The sequence below is a fragment of the Peromyscus maniculatus genome, chromosome 1, assembly GCF_049852395.1.
Source record: "Peromyscus maniculatus bairdii isolate BWxNUB_F1_BW_parent chromosome 1, HU_Pman_BW_mat_3.1, whole genome shotgun sequence".
NCBI lineage: Eukaryota > Metazoa > Chordata > Mammalia > Rodentia > Cricetidae > Peromyscus > Peromyscus maniculatus.
The window spans coordinates 178,424,277-178,445,615 of NC_134852.1; the positions used below are offsets into that span (position 1 = coordinate 178,424,277).

Sequence of the window (21,339 nt, forward strand, 5' to 3'; positions counted from 1 at the left end):
AAGAGCCCTGGGAAGTCCAGAGCTTCTGCGGGAGTGAGGGTCAATTTTCTCCAGGGCCAAGCCCCCTAATAGATTCCTCGTGTCCAAATGGTCAGCCCTGCACCCAAGTCCATCCAGCAACACTGACTGAGCCCACATGATTAAAGAAGAGGGCATGAGTTTGAGAGAGCGATGGAGGAAGCATTGGAAGGGGAAGGAAGAGGGATATGATGAAAATACATTGTACTCATGTATGAAATTCCTTCAAAAATTCAAAAGTAATTTTAAAAATCTTCAATCGTGAATGAAAAGGGAAAATTAAACAAATATAAAAATGGAGAGGGGGATCAGAGATAGTATAGTAATAAAATACAGCAATATTTTCTTAGGGGAGATTTGAGGAAATACCACCTTCATAAACAATAAACCAAAAATGATAAAAATAGCAGTCACAGAATGACAAGTGGTTCTTATAAATATAAATATGTATCATTACCAAAAAATAAAAATAAGGAGCTAAAGAGGTGGCCCAGTGGTTAAGAGCACTGTCTTTCTTCCAGAGGACTCCAACTGGGTTCCTTGCACCCACATGAGGGTCTCACAACTCTCTGTAACTCCAGTTCCAGGGGATGAAACAGCCTTCTCTGGCATCTTGGGGTACCAGGCCACACATGGAACACAGACACACATACAAGCAAAACACCCATGCAATAAAAATAAAACATTTAGAGTATTCAAAGAAGGGAGATAAAGACAAGTCATTGGGCAATAATCAATTATAAAAAGAGAATTAGAAAGAAATTATAAGTGTTTCTAGAAGGAAAGAGGACTAAGAAAAAGAAAAAGGAGGACATGTACAGACATAGCAAGATAAAGCATTTCAGACATGACCCTGGTCTGCTGGCATACTTCTGAAATTACAGGGGGCTGAAACAGGAGTGTGTGTTCAAGGCCAGCCCGAAACATCTAGTGAAAGCTCGCCTCAAAATATATTGTTGGTAAAAGGGCCAGGAACATAGCTCAGTGGCCTAGTAATGGCCTGGCATGTGCAAGGCCCTGCTTCAGTCTCCAGTATGAAGGAGAAACATGAGCTTTAAGTCTCTAACAAAAACAGTTACACTGTCTCTCACATTCCCCCTCGCTCCACCATGTAGATGATATAAATTGTGTCCTACGATAGGTGAGCTCTCACAAAATATCCTAAAGTGGGAAAATAATCCAGTTAAATCAGTTGTATTTTCTCTTGGAAAGGAGGTGTTTAGTGTTGTGTTGTGTTGTTTTAACTCAATGTGATTGGCTGATGGACAGGGGCTTTGCCTTCTGTTATACCACTGTGCTATTCCTTTTTTTTTTTTTTTTTTTTAATCAGGCAGATAGCATTTTACCTGGTTCCTTTTAATTAAGCATCATTGATTATATACTCACTAAGACATTAAAATTGCAAAGTAGTTAAAGAATAATCTATGCTCCCACAGCCCCTTGTTCTCAATCCTTTTCCACAACTTCTGATGTTGACTTGTTTTCCTTCCTACCTTCTGCAGGCAGGCATGCAGGGCCTCACTGTCCTCTGATGGCAAGACCCATTTAATCCTCTCACATAAGACTTCCCACAACCTTAGGGCAATAGAAAAGGAAAGGGAAACCACATTTGCTGAGCCTAAGATAGACTACCACATTGTTGTACTTTATTGGAAATGCCCCTCAAGGCCTATGTACTAATGGCTAATCTCTACCTTAGCACTGTTGGGAGAAGGTGGAAATCTTGACAGGCAGGGCCTAGTGGGAGGATTTAGGTCAATGGGGGTGCATCCTTGAAGGGGATGCTGAGAGACAAGTCTCTTCCCTCTCTCTTCACATCCCAGACATGAGGTAACCCACTTGGCTCACTGCTCTGCCATGACCAGCTGCCGTGACACAGACTCAAAAGCAAAGGAACCCTGATTATAAATGGAGACCTCCACCACTGTGACCCCAAAGTAAATCCTTTCTCTTTATAAGCCAGCCAGCTCAGGTGTTTGGCTAACATTCATACTTATTGTTTAATTTTTCCAATACTCCTATGAGGCCCATGTTATTTTCACTTTGATGAGCTATCATGTCAACATTCAACCTGCCATTGTCTGTTTTGAAGACCTGTGATTGGCTAGTTTATCTGGATGCCTCCTTTGTTCATTTCATTATCATGTAGTTACTTTTCCCGCTGGGGAGAATACGAAAGTGTGTTGTAAGAAAAATCCTATGATTTGCTGTAATGATTTGCATGGCAAGATTGAGGACCTTTCTGCTTGCCCCTGTGTCCCATGGGATTAAATCACAATGATGGGAAAACTCCAAATTCCAACATCTGGAAGACTTGCAGGCCAACAGTTCAAAAGCAGCTGGCCCTGCTGATTTCATTATAAAGTCGGTCTGTGCTCACACTCCAAAAAACTGGAGGAAAGAAGTGAAAAGGTTTGAAAAAAAGCTTGACACATTGAATACATAGACTAAAAAAAAATGAAAATTTGGATTCAAGACTTCTGATTTTAGCATGAAACACAGTTAAAATAAAAATACAAAGAATGAAGGAAGAACATTGCCAAAGGTGCCTACAATTTGAGCAGGGCCCACTTAACAAACACAGCATCAACTGCCCTAGATACAGGGCTGGACATCTGACCCTTTGTATTCACCGTAGCTTGACTCTGGACTGCAGAATCCTAGCTAGCTTTGTTTGTTTGTGTGTTTGTTTGTTTGTTTTTGTGTTGCTTTAGCTTGTTTGTTTTACCACACTTGTTCTTTAAGAAATTCTGAGAGGAATCAGTTTGATGACCTGGAAAATTACTATTAAAATCCCCAAACATTTGGCCAGAAGAACAGTGGGAAACGTTCAACTTCTAAACCCTAAGTTTATCACCATTGACATGTGTTCCTCCTCCCTCTGGCAAAAAAAAAAAAAAAAAAAAAAAAAAAAAAAAAAAAAAAAAAAAAAAAAAAAACCCACATCGGTAATCAATGTTAGGAAAACATTTTTAAGATAATAAAGGTGTGAGAAAAGGCTTATCCTGTAGGTACTGAAGCTTTTGGAAGACCTGAGTCAGAATGTGGTAATCTGTCACTTGGCGGGTAAAATCAACCTGCCTTACCTGTAAACTTAGGCAATTGGGTGTAAATTTAAAACCTGTCTTACCTCCTATACTTGGCCAAGAAAACTCTTGCCTACAATTTCTTATAGGCAATCCTTCCGAATTTTAATGCTTCCCAGGGCAGGAAGCTTATCCCTTCATAAAAAAAAAAAAAAAAACAACTTTTAGATTGAGAAGAAAGGGCCTCACTGGTAGATGTATGTCCACAGAGTGTGCTTTTGAAGGTTGTACCCAGTCCCTTGTCCCTTCCATCCTCCTTTGCATCCTGTTCAGTGTCCCCCACTGCCCTGATGTTTGCCTCACTAAAGTCCTAGCATCTACAGAACCAAGAACTCTGGACCGAAAGGTCCAAAGCTATGAACTAAAAAAAAGAAAAAAGAAAAAATCAATCTTTGCTTCTTACGTTGCTTGTTGGGTATTTGGGCACAGCCACACAAAGTCTGATTAGCACAATTAGTATGAGTATTTTTTCCACACACCTTTTATATGCCTACTTTTGAGAAATGACCTCAAGACTATGTCTTCTAATTTAATTGTGTTTTTATTATGAATTTTTGTTATTGAGTTGTTTAAGTTCCTCACACAGTCTAGATATTACCTCCTCGTCATATGCATAACTGAAAATATTTTCACCCATTTTGTAGATTGCCTCCTCACCCTGTTTCCTTCACTATATAGACACTCCTTTAGCTTGGTGAAGTCATAGTTCTATTTCTTTGTTTCTTGTGCATTTGAGATCTTATGCCCCAACCCTTGCCTCATACAATGCCATGATGATTTTGATTTCCCGTGATCCTTCTCTTCTTGTAGTTTCACGATATTATGTAGTCTCGCAAATATTATATTTAAACTCATGCATCTACTTTGAATTGGTTTCTATATATGATGAGAGACAGAGGTCTGGTTTCATTTTTCTGCATGTGGATATCCAAATTCCCCAGTACACTTTATCAAAAATACTAATTAGCCTTTCTCCACTCTTACTCTTGGGAGTGTTGCCAAAGATTAGGGTGGTTTATGTGCTATTGGTCATCGTGTCTGTGTTTATGGTTATGGTAACTTTGTGGTATGTTTTAATATCAGGTGGTGTAATGATTTCTGATTTGTTTTTTGTGTTATTTTTCAATATTTCTTTGGCTACTCAAATATTTTGTTGTTTTTTAATTTTACAATGCTTTCTTAGTTCTATAAAGAATGTAATTGGTGTTTTTCTAGGAATTATATTGAATCTAAAGATTATTTTGAGTAGTATGAATTGATAACACTGTGAATTATTCAAATACACAGACATATGATGTTTTCTGTGTGTAGGTGTGTGTGTGCCTACCTGTCTGTGTCTGTTTTCTGTGTTATTGTCCATATGAAAAAGCACTCTCTCACTGGATTGTATCAGCAGCTTTGTTTTTAGATAGAGTCTCACAACGTTGCCCAGGCTAGACTAAATAACCTAAGCTTATGGACACTGAATTTGCAATTCTCCTGCCTTAACTTTCTGAGTAGCTGGGCTTAGAGGCATACACTACCAACCCCAGTTTTCAATTTCTTTCATAAATATTTTGCAGTTTTGATATTGTGGGTTTTCTCTCTCTTTGATGAAGCTCACACCTAAGTGTTCATGTGTAACTAGTAGAATTAGGGTTGAATTCTATTTTTGGATGATGTTTTCTCTTCAGATAAATCATTATTGTTGTACAAAAAATGTTGTGAATCTCTATATGTTGATGTTGTATCATAACAGTATCTAATGATCCTTTGTATTTCTGTAATGTCAGTTAAAATGTCTTTTTATTTGGTCTCTGACTTTATTTGAGTCTTTTTTTCTAGTCAAAGTATTTGTCAATTATGTTCATCTTTTTTTCTTGTGTGAGTCTGTATGCAGGCATACATGAGTTTATCGGTTTGAAAATCCAGCTCTTCATTTTGTGATCTTTGGTTTTTAGTCTCTTTTATTTATGTCTCCTCTGAGGTTTGTTATTTCTTTCTTTCTATTTATCTTTAATTTAATTTATTATTATGTTTTTTCCTCTTAAGTTGCAAGCTATATTATAATTTTATAGAGCTACTATCTTCTATGTGGTTCATCTTTAGTCAAATGTAAATAAATATACATATTAATATAGTTGAAGGGGGTGTGTATCCATTTGGTTTGGGGAGAGAGAGAGGTGTATATGTGTATACTAAGACACAAGCATATGAGCAGCACTAACTGAACTTAGTTTCATATTTTTTATAAAGATATAAAGTTGGGAGGGGACATTTTGAGGGAGGAAATAGGGGAGGGTAAATATGATCATATATATACATGTACAAAACTCTCAAATAATAAAAAAAATTAAGAGAACTCTATGACTGCATCAGGTTCTGGATACTCAAGGATATTTAAAGTCAACTGGTTGCCAAACTTAATTCCACCTACGGCACCAGCCCCTTGACTGTGGGACATGGCAAGTTCACATGTGACGGGGATAAGGGCAGTGGGACTTTCAGTTTCCTGTTCAGCACTGAAATCATCAGAGTCCTTCTCTGAAATCTAATGACCCTTTCTAGAACATAAGACTTGTTCCACCGTATTGCTTTGTCTGATGCTTATTCAGCCCTTTGTGCTAGAAAAGGCAGCTGTCCTTGGGTCTATTTAGAGAAGACAGAGAAAGACCCATCTGCGAGATGGGAATCTAGAACCAAGAGAGAGACTGCATCCTCTCTCTGGATGAAACTTACTAAGTGACACCCAGGTGTTTTATTCCTAGCCAAGTTCTCCAGCTGTTAATCCACCTCATTTTGATCATCTAATAGTTCCCATGCTGGCCACAAGAACATCATGAAACATATTGCCAGACACACACTTCTCTAGGTCAAGTAATCAAAAGTGGTCTTGAAGATAAATTATTCAAACATCTCCTTGGGAGAGGCATGCTGACAGATGTTTTTCTTTCATTTTTTTTAAGAATATAAAAAGTATTTAAATGCTAGTCTATCTTGTGAGAGCTTAACAATCATTTCACTGGCCTATAGATTTTTGCGACACACCTTTATGCATTTGGATAATATTCTCATCAACTTTCATCAACTCACCCTAGTTGAATCCTGCTTCCATTATCCAACCCAGGAGCCTAGATGCAGCTGTTTTAGGTGGTCGAGAATGACCAAGATTCAAGTCTAACATGAGAAATCTCCTTTCTTTGGAAGTCACTGTCATGTCACTGTCACATATCAACTTGTCGATACCGACTCTACAGCCCTCTGCCTCTTGAAAATCTCCCCTTTCCTGATGTCTTTGCTATGTTAGGTCTTCTAACATATCCTAGATCTTCAGCCTATTTAATAGGCAGGAGCAGGAACTTAATGTGGCTTCTCACCTCATCAAGAAAAGACACTAGATTGCATTCACAGCAAGCAAAATTGTGTGCTCAGGAGCCCCAGGTAGGCAGCCACAGTTGTGACAACACAGTAGTGCTGTCATCGAGTATTGAGGGCCTTGGCATAGGTACGGTACATGGTCCCCATTTTGTTGAGTTTTCTATCATTACATCATTCACAACTCCCCCGTCCCCAGTGCTTGTCTGGTTGAACTCTCTCTGAATCTGTATTCTGCGGCTCTTTTCTTCTGTTTCTCTGTTCACTGCCTCTGAACATGAGCACCTCCCAAAGTCCTGCCTTTTTTCTTTGTGTGTTCTGTCTCGAAGGTCTTGTCTTTTCTCACTTCAAATCTATTTCATATGCAGATAATTCCCAATCTATGTATCACAGCCCAGCCTTCCTCCTTTGATCTGGTCCTCAGACAGCAGACTCCCCAGACCTTCTCCTGTTCTGTAAATCTTCACATGCCCAAGACAGATGACTTCACTAACCCGGAATTCCTTCTCTCACAACTTAGCATCTTTGTCTCTCCCTCCTCCTCCCCCGCCCTGCAATAATTGCTCCCTGAATAGTATGGCTGTCACTTCCTCTTTACCTCCACGGTTCCTGCTCCATTCTGTCATCTCCCCTGCTATCATCCTAGCTCAAAAACTTATTATATGCTGCATGATTGCAATAATCTAACTCAGTGATTCTCAGCCCTGGCTGCACATTAGAATCACCTGGGGGAGCTTTAAAGAAATCCTATACCTGGTCTTAACCTCAGAGATTCTGATTAAATGGAACTGGGGTGGGGCCCTGACACTGCCATTTAAAAAACAAAAAAACAAACGGAAGAGCTCCTCTAGTGATTCTGTACACTGCTGGGTTTGAGAACTGTGAGGTGCAGTTCACTCTCAATTTTCCTCTCATCTTTAATCTGTTTTTCCAATTAGGTTATGGTTTTAAAGGATTCCTTCTTCAGACACTCACCCATGCAAAATTTAATTTGTTAATGCCTCTGTGGTAATTTTCAAGCTCATTAGCTTACTTCTGCCAGTCCTCATAATCTGACCCCAACCCATCCTATCAGCATGAATCAGTGACTCCCTAGCGTTTCACCTAGCGACTGACTCTGCCTCACCATCTCCTACCTCCTGACGTCTTCACACTCCTTTCTGAACCCATTTCTGTGCACTTAGAATTTGGGCAATGTGTCCATGCTCCAAGGCCCAAACTTCTCTTCATTTAGTTACCTCCTCACACCTTTCCCTCAAAGCCAGAGCATTTGTTCTGCACATAACTCCATAAAGGATCGGAGTTTGTAGTTGCTGAACAGGTTCAAATCCTTCTTTCTCTGCTTCTTGCTGTGGGGTTTTGAGGAGTTTGAGGGTGGTGGTTCTCCTGAGCTGTGTTTCTACAACATCTGTTCAAAGCCTGTGGTGATACCAACCTCCTAGAGCTTTCTGAGGAGATGCCTGAGTAAATTTCTATGTGGAAGATGTCTAGTCCACAGGAAGTGATAGGGAAATGTTAACATGGTTACTTTTGTGACCATTGCTGAACACATGTGCTGTCACCCCAGATGTATTGTGTGGTATTGGAGTACAAGATGTTCTTCCTACAGTTCTTGTCTTGACAGCATCCTGAGCTGTTCCATGGAAAGTACTTAACCTAACTATTAAATAAGTAATTTAGTAAGTAATTCTAAATACACCAAATAAAATGTAAGTAACTATGATCTTAGCCTGGCTGGACCACCCATTGGGAATGGAAGGGTTTAGAGAAATTGTTGGTTACAAGCTACTGTATAGCCTCAGAAAGAGATGGAGAAAAGCACCTTGCAACCTTTTCAAATGTTTGTGATTTTCTGGATACAGTTCAAGTATTAATTTTTAAGGGTCCACAAATCTCTGGGGATTCCGTTAAAATATGTTTGTATGTCCTCTCACAAAAGAATGTTCATAAGACCCTAACACATCCAGATCAGCCATACAATATGGAATGAATACTTCTGAGACCCATTTCTTGGTTATTTGCATTCTGGAGCACAAACAATATTGGTGAGTGTTTCCTGTTTTGTTTGAATGCATCTCTGATTAAGCTTCATGCAGACATATCCCTGGGGGGATCACATGAAGGGTGTTCGGGTTATAGCACTTCACTCTTTCTGAAGATCAGCATGTCAACTTTTTCCTGGGGTTCTAGGTTAAAGATGTTTCTCTTTTCTTGCTTATTCTTTTTAAGATTTTTTTCTTACACTTTTTTCTCCTAATCTACAAAAGAAGAAATGCTCTCATTCAATAGAACAGATATCCATATATATGTCTCAGTAAGGGTTACTATTGCTGAAATAAAACACCATGACTGAAAACAAATTGGGGAGGAAAGGGTTTGTTAGACTTTCACTTCCACATTACCGTTCTTCATCAAAGGAAGTCAAGGACAGGAACTCAAGTCAAGGGCAGGAATCTGGAGGAAGGAACTGATGCAGAGGCCATAGAGGCATGCTGCTTACTGGCTTGTTCCCTGTGGTTTGCTCAGCCTGCTTTCTTGTCCAGCCCAAGCCCAAGCCGAGGATGACCCCACTCACAATGGGCTGGGCCACCCCACACCAATCACTAATTAAGAAACTGCTCTACAGGCTTGCCTACACCCTAATCTTATGGAAGCCTTTTTCCAGTTGAAGCTCCCTCCTCTCAGGTAACTCTAGCTTATGTCAAGTTCATATAAAACTATCCAGCACACCATATAAGTAAGGAGGAGGCAAGAAGTATTGGCAAAATTATTAAGGCCACTCCATGTGGTTAAAAGGAAGATTTATTTAGTGGGTAACTTACAAATGAGAGGATAGGTTGGTTGTGGGGTCTGGGGAAGGTGTATCGCAGTCCAGCGGTGTTCTCTGGAGCTCTGCTCCATCAACATCCACCATCAAGGGTCCAGGAACAGAGAGAGTGCTGGCCCATCCAGATCTTGGGTCTCCAGGTGCCTCCCTTGGCCCCGCCTTGTAGGTGTGACAGTTGCCGAAGCCTCAATGGGGGTTGGAACTTCTAGATCAAAACTGGAATGGCTACCCACTACAAAGAAGTCTTTTCTTCCCTGTTCTTCTCCGACTCACCCACTGCTATTGATGTTCTCTTGACCACTGTGATGCTGCCCCTGCTAGCCTAAGACTTTACTGTTAAAACTTTCCCAATCCCCTCTATGAGATTTCTTCTGAAACCCAGAGGACAGTCAGGACACAGCTATCCACAATCTGTCTGAATCATATTTCCCAGATAACTCATTCATTACTCCTTATCATTCTTGAGGGGATTATTCATTTAAAAACTTTAAAAAGTATTTATCTTTATTGTTGTGGGCACATACTTGCCACTGTGTAAGTATGGAGGTCAGCGGACAACTTAGTGAAGCCAGTTTTGCTTCCCATCTTTACATGGCTTCTTAGGGTCAAACTCACTGCATCTGGCTTGTGGGGCAAGTACCTTTCCCCGATAATCCATCTCATCAGATCCACAGAAAAACTTCCCTAAAGATTTTTTTATGTGTGCATGTAAATGCTATGGTCAAATGCTAGTTTGAATTGTGTAATTTCTTAAAAAGGAAACAATAGTACTACTTTCATGTCATCTGTATATTACCTCTTCTCTACCCTGAGTCAATATTGTGTTGAGATTGAGAGTAAAGATGCATATAGAGGTTGACATTGGTATCTTAATAGTAAATCCTCATACGGCCATCTCATATTGTTAGTGAACATCATAATCCACTCACATACCGTGGCACACTCAAGCACACATATTAAGTAGATCCATTGTCCTGACTGCTCAAACAAAGACACTGAAATGCAGAGAAGCCCAGGGGCCTTGATATGGGGCTGAGCTACACCTCAGGCATGTGGCCACCATCCCCTCTCTGCCTTTGCTAAAGACTGAGCTGTAAAAGCCAAGGACCAAGGCCAGCCACAGCCCTGGTTTGGTTTCTGGATAACTTCTTCGAGGTCAGTTGTTTAGGTGGCTGATTCTCTTTCATAAACACCACACAAAGTTCGTGCACAGCCTGAAATTTATGGTGGAATTCAGTGAGGGCTCTACAAAAGTCTTGATCACCTCACAAGTTCTCTACTCCCAATTGGACTCTACAGCCTTGTCAACAAAGCTGTCTTCTGAGTGTTTTATATTATGTGTATGTGTGTGTTGGTGCTGGTTTGTGCACATGTGTGCAAGTGACCTCTGACACCAGAGACATCAGGTCTGCTGGAGCCGGAGTTACAAGAAGTTGTAAGACAGTTGTAGGTGCTGGGAATAGAACATGTGTCCTCTGCAAGAGTGCTTTGTATAACCACTGAGCTGTCTCTTCAGTTCTGTCTTCTGAATGTCTACATGGACCCTTCCATCTGTCAGGACAATTCCAGTCATTTTCATTAGTCACAGCCTCCCTCAGATGATGGTAATATTGATGTATATATGCCACCAAGAAGTCAGCTCAGAACTTGGAAACAATCAATGTGTCACAGTTAGATCTTGATTTCTAAAATGATTCTCCAGTGAACACAACTGAAGCTCTTTAGAAAAATGACACGGCTCAGGACTGGAAATGGACAAATACAAGATAACCCTGGAGCATCTTGGGGTACCAAAAAGCTATACTCAAATTGTTTTCTCAAAAGCCACAATGATGTAGAGACATCAAAAAGACAAAGCCAACTGAAAAGAACTCCTAGAAGTTACATCTTCAATGACTGGAGCAACAAAATAAAGTTTTATTAGTTTACAAACAAAAGAACAGTTATGTGTGTGTGTGTGTGTGTGTGTGTGTGTGTGTGTGTGTGTTGTTTGTGTGTGTGTGTGTGTATGTATGTATGTGTGTATGTATGTATGTATGTGTATATATGAGGCTATGCTAATCTAAATAAATGACAAAATTAATAAATACATAAGAGGAAAGAAAGATTTCCTAGACATGCAAATTCCAAGTAAATCTTGTAAACACACCACCCTGAAATAGGGAAAACTGAACTTCCCAGACTTAAATACAGACTGTGTGTAGTGTCTTACTTCCAAAGGGTACAGTAATAGAAAAGGGAGAAAATAAAAGCAGTAACTTTACATTGAAAAACCTGGCAAACATTGCTGCAGCAAGGTGGTCAATGCCAATAATAACACTGGTAAGAGGCATTGACGGTACCCACTGTCGATATGATGTATTGAGAATAGTTCTTGTGGTCTTCCTCCCTCCAAGCACATCTCCGTTATCTGAAGCTAATCATGACAGAACTATCAGACAGATCTTACTAAGGGATGTTCGACAAAAGCATCTGAGGAGGAATCATCACAACTGTGAAGGCCATCAGAAAAAATGAGAGCCTGGAAAACTGTTGCAGCCAAGAGGAGCCTAAGTAGACAGGATAAGAGAATATATCAATCGTGGAGGAGAAAAGTGGGTAGTGTTAAAAGCTACAGAAATCTGAAGTGTGGGCTTTGAATAATCCTTGTGTATCACAAAAAGTTAAGCAACAAATGCTCTATTTTTAATATAAGATTCCATCAAATAGAAGTTAAATTTATGCTCTCGGTGAACTCTATACTATCTGCATTTTTTTTTTTACAGATCTTGGGTTATTCTCTAATTGGACTTAAGGCCACGCTCAGCAAGAGGGAAATCATGACTTGTATTGGAAACCCAGCCAATTACCTGGGGCTAATGAGGATCTGGATCTTAGAGGATAGCCCACTACTGCTACTTCTCTAGACCAGCATAATTCCCAACTACATTCTAAATAGTTACCTTTATACCCCATATGAATGCAGCTCTCACCCCTCATCAAAGAAACTTCTCTTTGCAACAGACAGAGACCATTACTGAAAACCATAACTGATCACAATGCAGAGAACAAGCGACCCTGTGTTGTCCAGTCCCAAGTGACATATTTATATGGAACCATTGTTCCTAAAACTCAGGAAATCATGGGAGAAGGGATAGAAAGACTGTAAAAGCTAGAGGACCAGGAGGTCTGCTGACAGACTATATCACCTGGAAATGTCAGGGGAGCTACATCCATGAAGTCTCAACAACATGGCTGTCTACACAAGACCTGAACAAGGATGACAATGATAGGGGAGAAACCTCAAGAGGCTTCAACCCTAGACAAAGAACTACAGGCAACCATAGAATAGTGAGAGTGAGAGAAATAGTATCCCTGCCCCCAGATAGAGTCACCCAGTGGGTTAACCAATACCAAGTGGTCAGCCCTGGAATTATAGACATACAAAGAATAGCACACCACCAAAGAAAAGGAGGCCATGAATTGGAGAAAGAGCAAGGGGAATACACAGAAGGGGTTGGAAGGAGGAACGGGGAGGGGAAATTGTGTTATTATATTTTCATTTCAAAACCATTTATTTAAAAAAGTAATTGCAGGACATTTCCTGCCCAAAGTTGTCTAGAGCTGCAGTTATGTGGTAACCTGTCCCTCAGCTAGCAACTGCCTAGCTCTTGCACATTCCTCTAAGCTCATTTCAGCATGGGGGGTTACACGGGTACCACAGTACAGGTGTAGAAGTTAGAGGAGGACTTTTGGGAATCTGTACTTTCCCTCCATTGTGGAATCCAGAGATCAAACTTACATGGTCACACTTGTGTGACAAGTGTCTTTGCCTTCTGAGCCATCTCACTGACCCCCAGTGCATTTTTAGAATTTTTTTCAATCATTTGTGTGTGTATGAGGTTATGTGTACATACAAGCAAGTGCCTGAGGAGTCCAGTAGCCTTGGATCACCTGTGGAATGGAGTTACAGGTGTCTGTGAACCAACCAAAATAGGTATTGGGGGTCGAATTCAGTTCCTCTGCAGGAACTCTCTTAATCCCTGGCCCTCTCTCCACCCTCGCCACACATGATGTGTTTTTATTTGTGCTTCTAATACTATGCCTTTCCTGCTCAAACAAGATAACTCACAGATGAATTCCTTCCAACTTCACTTAAACCATAGGCTTGATTGCTATATTTCTCCAAAATAGAGGGTTAAAATGGATGAAGTACCTAAGGGTTTCCTAAAGTAAAAGTAAACATGAGGAGGTCGGAAGTTTGGTGTCCCGTCAGACCATTGCACAAATCTGACCCTGCTGAAGAAGAAAGGGAAGGCAGGATAAAAGCATCCTAGGTAATTGTTCAGTATAAGAGAGGCTGGTATATTTGAAGATGACCTCAAAGCAAAGCTCGTTGTCAAAAATATATCATCTCTCAGATTAGACCTGTCTTGGAATCCCTTCTGTGCTCACTTGCTGGCCAGAGCAACCTCTGCACATGGCAGCTGGACTCATTTATGAAGTTTGCTTTCTATAGGGGACACTATGGCAGCTTTTCTTTGTAACGTGGGTCATATCAGCAGGGGGCACGAAGCACATGGCTCATCTACAGTCTCCATCAAACGGTCTTACTCTTTGACATAAGAGAATTTGGGGTAACCCCACATAGAATGTTGCACATCTGAGAGTGAAATTTAAAGTGCATGTGATCTGTATTTTCATCAAAAAAAGTCTTCGTTCTGAATCATGCCTTGGTTCCCAGGTAAATCCAAGAAGGTGGTAAGCTACAGCGAGAATGCAAAAGTGCGATGAAGTTAGGGACGCCCTTGTTATCCACAGGAATGTTTATGCTGTCTTCAAAATGTATTCAAAAAATCATATATTTGGGGGGTTACAATGTATTTCAACACATGTACCTATTCTATAATAATAAAATCCTGCTAATTAAATTATCCATTATCTCCAACATTTGTCATGATTCTATACTGAAAACACTCAAAATTCTCTTTGATTATTTTATTTTAAAGTTTGTAATGTATTAACTATAATCACTGTATGGTATAACAGAACATTAGAACCTATTCCTCCCATCTAGTTAGAACTTAGTACCCTCTGTCCAACTTCTCCCTACCCCTCTATATATTCATTCCCCAATCTCTAGTAACCATTATTTTATTTTCTATTTTTTAAAAGATTTTCACTTTTTAAATTATTTGTGTGTGCACATGCATGTTTGTGCAAGTGTGTGTGTGTGTGTGTGTGTGTGTGTGTGTGTGTGTGTGTAAGAGAAAGAGAGAAAGAGGGAGAAAGAAAGAAAGAAAGAAAGAAAGAAAGAAAGAAAGAAAGAAAGAAAGAAAGAAAGAAAGAAAGAGAGAGAGATTGTGAACATGAGAGCAGTTGCCTGAGGAGGCCAGAGAGGGTTTTTAGATCTCCCTGGAAATGGAGTTACAAACAGTTGGGTCCTGGGAACCAGATTTAGGTCTTCTGCAAGAGCAGCAAATATTCTGAATGGGCGAGCCAACTGATACTTCCTGCTATTGTGATAACATCTTTTGACTCCATATCATATGATATGTGTCTTTCTGTGCTTGTTTTTTTCACTGAATATGTTAAAGATCTATTATTTACACTGTTTTTACAGATATCTAGTTTCCCCTTGTTGTAGACACACCATATCTTCTTCCACACTTGTGGCTGGTTACTTAGACTGATTTCAATCCTTATCTATCATAAAAAAAAAAAAAAACTATAGCATGGGATACATGTAACACATCTACATACTGGCATCAGTTCTTTCAGAAATATACCCAGTGCTAGGGTTTTTAAGTCATATGGCTGTTTTATTTTTCATTGTTTGAGGAACTACTATACTAATTTCCATTGTGGCTGCACTACTTTACCTTTTCTCCAACCCTGTTCAAAAGCCCCTTTGTCCTACATGCTCAGTAACATGTGTTTCCTTTGGGAATCTTTCTAACTGGACCATGATGATGCCTGGTATTGGTTTTGATATGCATTTCCCTTGTGATTAGTGGCACTCAGCCTTTCTTCTGTTCTTCCTAGGCACTCTTCTGTCCTCTTTGGAGAAACGTCTATCCATATAGAACAGACTTCCTTTCTACCACTAAGCAGTTAGAGTAACCCTTTGCCAGTCATGTGGTTCCCAAATATTTTTACCCATTCTGTAGGTTTTCTCCTCACTTTCTGATTATTTCCCTCACCATGTAGAAATTCCTTACATTGATATAATCTCATAAAAATAAACTTTTGCTTTGGCTATGGGTAATTTGGGAGTTAGATCTTAAAATATTCTTGGCTATTTCAATATCGTGAAGCATATTTCCTACATTTTCATCTAATAATTTCATAATTTAGGTCTTATATTAGCCCATTTTAGGCTAATTTTATGATGGTGAGAAATAAACCCTCACTAAATTTCATTGCCTATGTGTAGCCAATATTGCCAGCATCTTTTATTAGAGAATCTGTTTTCCCTCATGTGTGTTTTTGGCACCTTTTGGTTTCTCTAAACTGTGGCAAGACTATCCACTTTCACCACTCATATTCAACGTAGTATTCCTAGCCAAAGCAAGGCAAGAAAAAGAAATGAAGCACCTACCCATGGAAAGGAAGGAGTCAAATTGTCTCTGTTTGAAGATCAGGTGAGCATATAGGTTAAAAGCTGAACAGTAACATGATTAGAGCTAGTCAATGAATTCAAGACAGTTGCAAGATATTACATTTACATACTGCAGCATTCAGAATTCAGCAGCATTTCTACCTGCCAATAGTGAGCTCTCTGAAGAAGAAATTGAGAAAAGTCTCAACAGTACATCAGCCTGGGACTCAAAGTTGTAAACAGTTGATAAAACCAGTGTTTATTTCAGTTAGTCCAGAAAATTTTAACTTAAAATCTAAGTGTTACCTATAGTGATAAAATGTTGATTTCCCATGACTTTGATTTATATGAATTGAAAACATTTGTAGGTGTCAGAAGGGTCAATGTGCTATTATTCAATAATTAAATTAAATTATTTAATATTACATGTATTAAACTATAGGTGGCTTTAGGCAAGCTCCTTGGCTATGATGAGGTCTATCCTGATAAGCCCATCATAAGTTGAAAATATCCTAAGTCAAAAATGCATCTAATACCCTTAATCCACGGAACTTCAGAGCTTAGCACCCCAGCATGTTGTAGGATATCTGTTGATTCCTCTTGTAATGGTTTGGCTGACTATAACTGCAGTTTACTACTGCCCGGCATCCTAAGGTGGTATCATACTATATATCACTATGCTAGGAGAAGAGGAAGAGTCAAAAGTGAAAGTACACTTGCCATGGAACACAGACCATAAAGCTACATTGTTCTCACAATTGTGAAGTTGAAAATTTTTAAGTCAAATCACAAGTCAGAAACCATCTGTACTTGTTAGCACCTAACTAGAGCATGGAGCTGGCAGAGCCAAGTCAATCAGTGGACAACTAACTAGTCAGCAGCTCATTAACGCTGAGAAAGGCATTGCATAAAGTAAAAATTAGTATTTACTAAAATTTTAAGTTCCATCCAACTCTCTGGTCTCCCTCTGAGATCCAAGATCAACTTTTCAAAAATTAAATAACAAGTGTGGTTCATTCCAAAAGCCCCAGGCCAAGAATAAGGGAGTGGGGCAGAGTCCAGATAGCTGCATGTTGTGCTGTGCTGTGTTATGTTGTGCTGTGTTGTATTGTGTTTTCCTTTCTCCTCTGAGGACCATACACTATAGAGTCAGTACTTCAATTTGGGTATGTTCACAAAGACATGTCACTTCTACCATTTTCCATGGCACAGAATCCACAAAAAGCAATTTCAGTATCTGATCATTCTCTTTCCTCAAACCTAACAGCATTCAAAGCAAATTCATCTACCTTGACCTACCCAGCTCTGAAATGTGATACACTGGAAAAGGTAGGCACCAAGTCATAAAATGGATCACAGCGGGTGGATCAACAAAACAACACTGGTACATATCATTTATTTTTCAAGTCAGTGAGTATATTTTAGATCACACCTGTGTAATCTAGGCTTGGGCCCATCTCACTGGAAGGTGCAATGGTAGAGTGTGTCTACAAGCAAAACCATTTGCAAACAAGCACAGCCTGACTACATGGCATTTTATAAAAGTCCCTGCCTCCAACTCTATATCATATCTCCACTTTGTGGGGAGTTCACAGGGCTTTGTCCCTGCTCACCTTCTTGATAGGACAAGATGCTGTGTTGCATCTTGTGAGCATCCCCATGAGGCCACTGCTGCCACAGTCATGACAGAACAAAATTTCCTGGGGATAACCATAGCCCTTAAAGCACTCAGGAAATTGTTTCTCTTCTCTCTCTCCTAAACCAGAATGGATCATCAGACACTCCATTGTGCCTACCTCCACTCAAAGTGTGTGAGACGGAGGCCAGGTGGATAGTAGACCAAATGATTACATGCAGCAGAATTTCTGCATACTCAATGAGCCTCCTCTATGCTGTGTTCAACACTGTAGAACCTCATACTGGCTTTCTGTTGCTCATGGTCATGGTAAGTGTTGTCCCCAAAAGAGAACCTTGGGCATTAGCATTTCTTGGCATTTTGAGGAGGTGGGGGAAGTGGCAGGGTCCAGTTGCCTGGGAAAAACATTTGTCTCGTGTCTCACAGAAAGCTGAAGAACTCAGCTCGAGGCCCCAATAGTGCAATGTAAATGGGCCTTCTTTACACACACTGGGAAACAGGTCTGTGATCTGAAGGGCCCCACTGTTAGCCTAGAGATGCTTCACTCTTTCCCCTGAACACAACTTGTTCATCTTATCTTCTTTTTTTTTTTTTTTTTTTTTTTTTTTTTTTTTTTTTTTTGGTTTTTCAAGACAGGGTTTCTCTGTGTAGCTTTGCGCCTTTCCTGGAGCTCACTTGGTAGCCCAGGCTGGCCTCGAACTCACAGAGATCCGCCTGGCTCTGCCTCCCGAGTGCTGGGATTAAAGGCGTGCGCCACCAACGCCCGGCTCATCTTATCTTCTTCACTGGTTCTTGCTTCTGCATGGAGAGAGAGCACTCTTTCTTCAGACTATTCTTGTCTGCATCTGACTTCAGTGCTGCTTTGGCCCTCATTGACCCTATCAGTGTTGCTACTGATTTCTCTTGTAGACATTTTCTGGCTTCACCTTTGTCCTATCTGTACTTTTTACAGTGCCTCCCAGTCAGAGCACCCCTCTGCTGTGGGATGGTCTATATGCTGTGAATGTGTAGCTCTGAATGGTTGATAAATAAAATGCTGATTGGCCAGTAGCCAGGCAGGAAGTATAGGTAGTATAAGCAGACAAGGAGAATTCTAGGAAGAGGAAGGCTGAGTCAGGCGTCACCAGCCAGACACAGAGGAAGCAAGATGTGAAGGCAGAACCGAGAAAAGGTACCAAGCCATGTGGCTAAACATAAATAAGAATTATGGGTTAATTTAAGTTTAAGAGCTAGTCATTAATAATCTTGAGTTAATGGCCATGCAGTTGGTAAATAATATAAGCCCCTGTGTGTTTACTTGGGTCTAAGTGGCTGTGGGACCAGCGGGTGAGAGAGATTTGTCCTGACCACAGGCCAGGTGGGTCACAGGAGAAAACTTTCAGCTACACCCCTCCATTCTGAATGGTTACCTGGACCAATGGTAGTGTTCTTAGATCTCTTGTCTTTTCTGGATTTTTCATTTTTCTCCTGAAAAAAAAATGGTTGATTGTTGTTTTTGGCTACCCAAAAACATTTTCCTTTAAGATGCTTCTGTGTTTAGAGAAATTCCAAGGTTTTAGTGTTGCATTCTTCTCTTTTTTTTCCATATCTGCCAATTTTCAAATTTATAAACATTATCTCAGCACTGAACACAGGCATAATATTGACACCAGAGGCAAGAGTCTGAAGTCTTCATCAGCCCCTGACATATCTTGGAGAAGTGCAGGCTCTGTCCTAAGTCAAGAGCAAAGCAGAGGGAATAAGAGCAGGTCAGGGAAGATTTCAGAAAGAAGAAAGGCAGCCATCAGTGCTCAAAAATATACTACTGAAATCAAGTTTGGGAAGGTCTTCAGAGTTATATGAAATTGACTAAGAATTATAATGGCCATCTAGTTTGCAAAGTACTAGTTGGCCCCAGGTCCCTCTGTGCAGAGACTACAAACACAACTCCAAAGAGCTATAACTGAAGTCCCCTGGACCTAGAACAAACCACATTTTGAATAATAGATCACATTGTCTAGTAATGGCATGCCTCAAAGGATGACCATATCATACAGCAGGCAGGCTAAGATCAAATTCCAGGTGAACTGTATGTCTGTTTTTCCATCTATCTCTGTATCTCCCAGGTTTCCTTTTTCATGCACTTCAGAAATGACATCTGAACTCCCTTCATATTTTAAGATGTGGTGATCCTAGGAGACATTTTATCAGGGATGCTTGAAAGTGGAAAGGATCATTAGTTGTTCACTAATACAAGAATCATCATCTTGGAGTATAACCTTTCCTCTTGGTCCCTGATCAGCTGTCTATAAAAGTGTTGAGGGATAATTAATGACCAAAAAGAAGTCCCTGGGGAGAGAAGACATAAAGCAGACATTTATCAACAGTGGGATTGTGTTTTCCTTTAACACTGCAGGACCGAAGAGAGGCTAGAACGGAAATAAAACTTCATAGCTCAACCCCACTTTTCTTCCTGCCCCCTTCACTGCGGTGTCTGGAACTGCACACCCTCCTTCCCACTGTCTGCTCTGCACTGTGAACAGCCATTCCTGTGTATGTGTTGACACCCTGCCCTGCCCAGATCTGTCTGCCTTCACCCCCTCCACCCATGTGGTCACTTCTCATACCTAGGCTTGCACTTGCCTGCAGCTTTGCCCACCCTAAAGAGGAGAACCTGGAAGAAAATTCTTACGAAGAGGCCTTCCTTCAAATTCTGGACCCACCCTGGCATGGGAGTCCAAGGTCTAGATACTATGGAGGGCTATGGTTTAAACCCCAAGAGACATCATTTATTTCTCCCACCCTCCCCCGTGGATGGTGTATGTGTGTGTGTGTGTGTGTGTGTGTGTGTGTGTGTGTGTGTGTGTGTGTGTGTGCAATGTATGTATGTGGGTCCCCAGGTCCCAGTGCATGTGTAGAGGTCAGAGAACAATTCTGTGGAGTTAGTTCTCTCTTTCTACCTTTTAGTGAGTGCCAGGGAGTGAACCCAGGTCATCAGACTTATTTACACAGCAAGTGTTTTTACCTACTGAGCCATCTTGCTGTCCCAGGAGGTTTTTCTTCTTAACCCTCACATTCTTAGCCCAGGGTGAAAAGTTCATCTCCAGGAAGGCTGAAGAAGATCCTCCAATATGCAGAGGTGGGGACAGGGTACCTTCTTGCCCAGGGCTTAGGGTGAGTTGGCTATATTCTTTCCCTAATAGAAAAATAGAAATATGATTATCCAGACATTAACCTGGTCATATTGTACATAAAGAAACAAACAAGGCAAGGATAACAAACATATAAAAATATGAAAGGTCCTAATGGTGGATATATGAAATTGTTTTTTGTCACAAAGCCAATGGGAACAACTGTAACCTTTATACATGGGCTTTCATATATCTTTAGGTGTCTCTATGTAGTTACATTTGATTGTTGTTATGTCCAAGCATGCCACCACCTTCCTTGACATTGTGTCATACAGCCAAAGAATCAAATGCAACTTTGGAGGAACATGGTGTCATCCCAATCTGCTACTGTATGTTCCTTAGCTGGAATTTCTTATGACTTTCAACTCTATTTTTGAGAAACAACAGACCCAAATCTCTCATAATTCCTTCCTAATGCCATGTTCCTCAGAGTCAAATCCAACTACCATTCAAGCATGATTTGTTATGTGCACCACTGGCTATTCATGCATGTCATTTAATACACACCCTGTCCATTCTACCATACCTATGACATATTGTTAGTCCCACTGAACAGTGAGGAAAACAAGACTTGGGTTATGAACAGACTCTGTGACGATTCCACAGCAGTGATCAGATGAGCTTCTTGGTCACAGACCTCAGTCTCCAGATCAGAGTCCTCCCACCTC

The 21,339-nt window shown here is 40.4% G+C and overlaps 1 long non-coding RNA gene across 1 annotated transcript in view; it reads right to left on the minus strand.

Moving 5' to 3' along the window:
- The window catches only part of LOC121823176 (uncharacterized), a 46,890-nt gene extending 26,209 nt beyond the window's left edge, over window positions 1-20,681 (minus strand). The window contains exons 1-2 of the long non-coding RNA XR_006064538.2: window positions 20,506-20,681; window positions 18,911-18,968 (exon numbers count right to left, since the gene is read on the minus strand). This is a non-coding gene — a long non-coding RNA (uncharacterized LOC121823176). The remainder of the gene's footprint in view (window positions 1-18,910; window positions 18,969-20,505) is intronic.
- Between the last annotated feature and the right edge of the window lie 658 nt (window positions 20,682-21,339).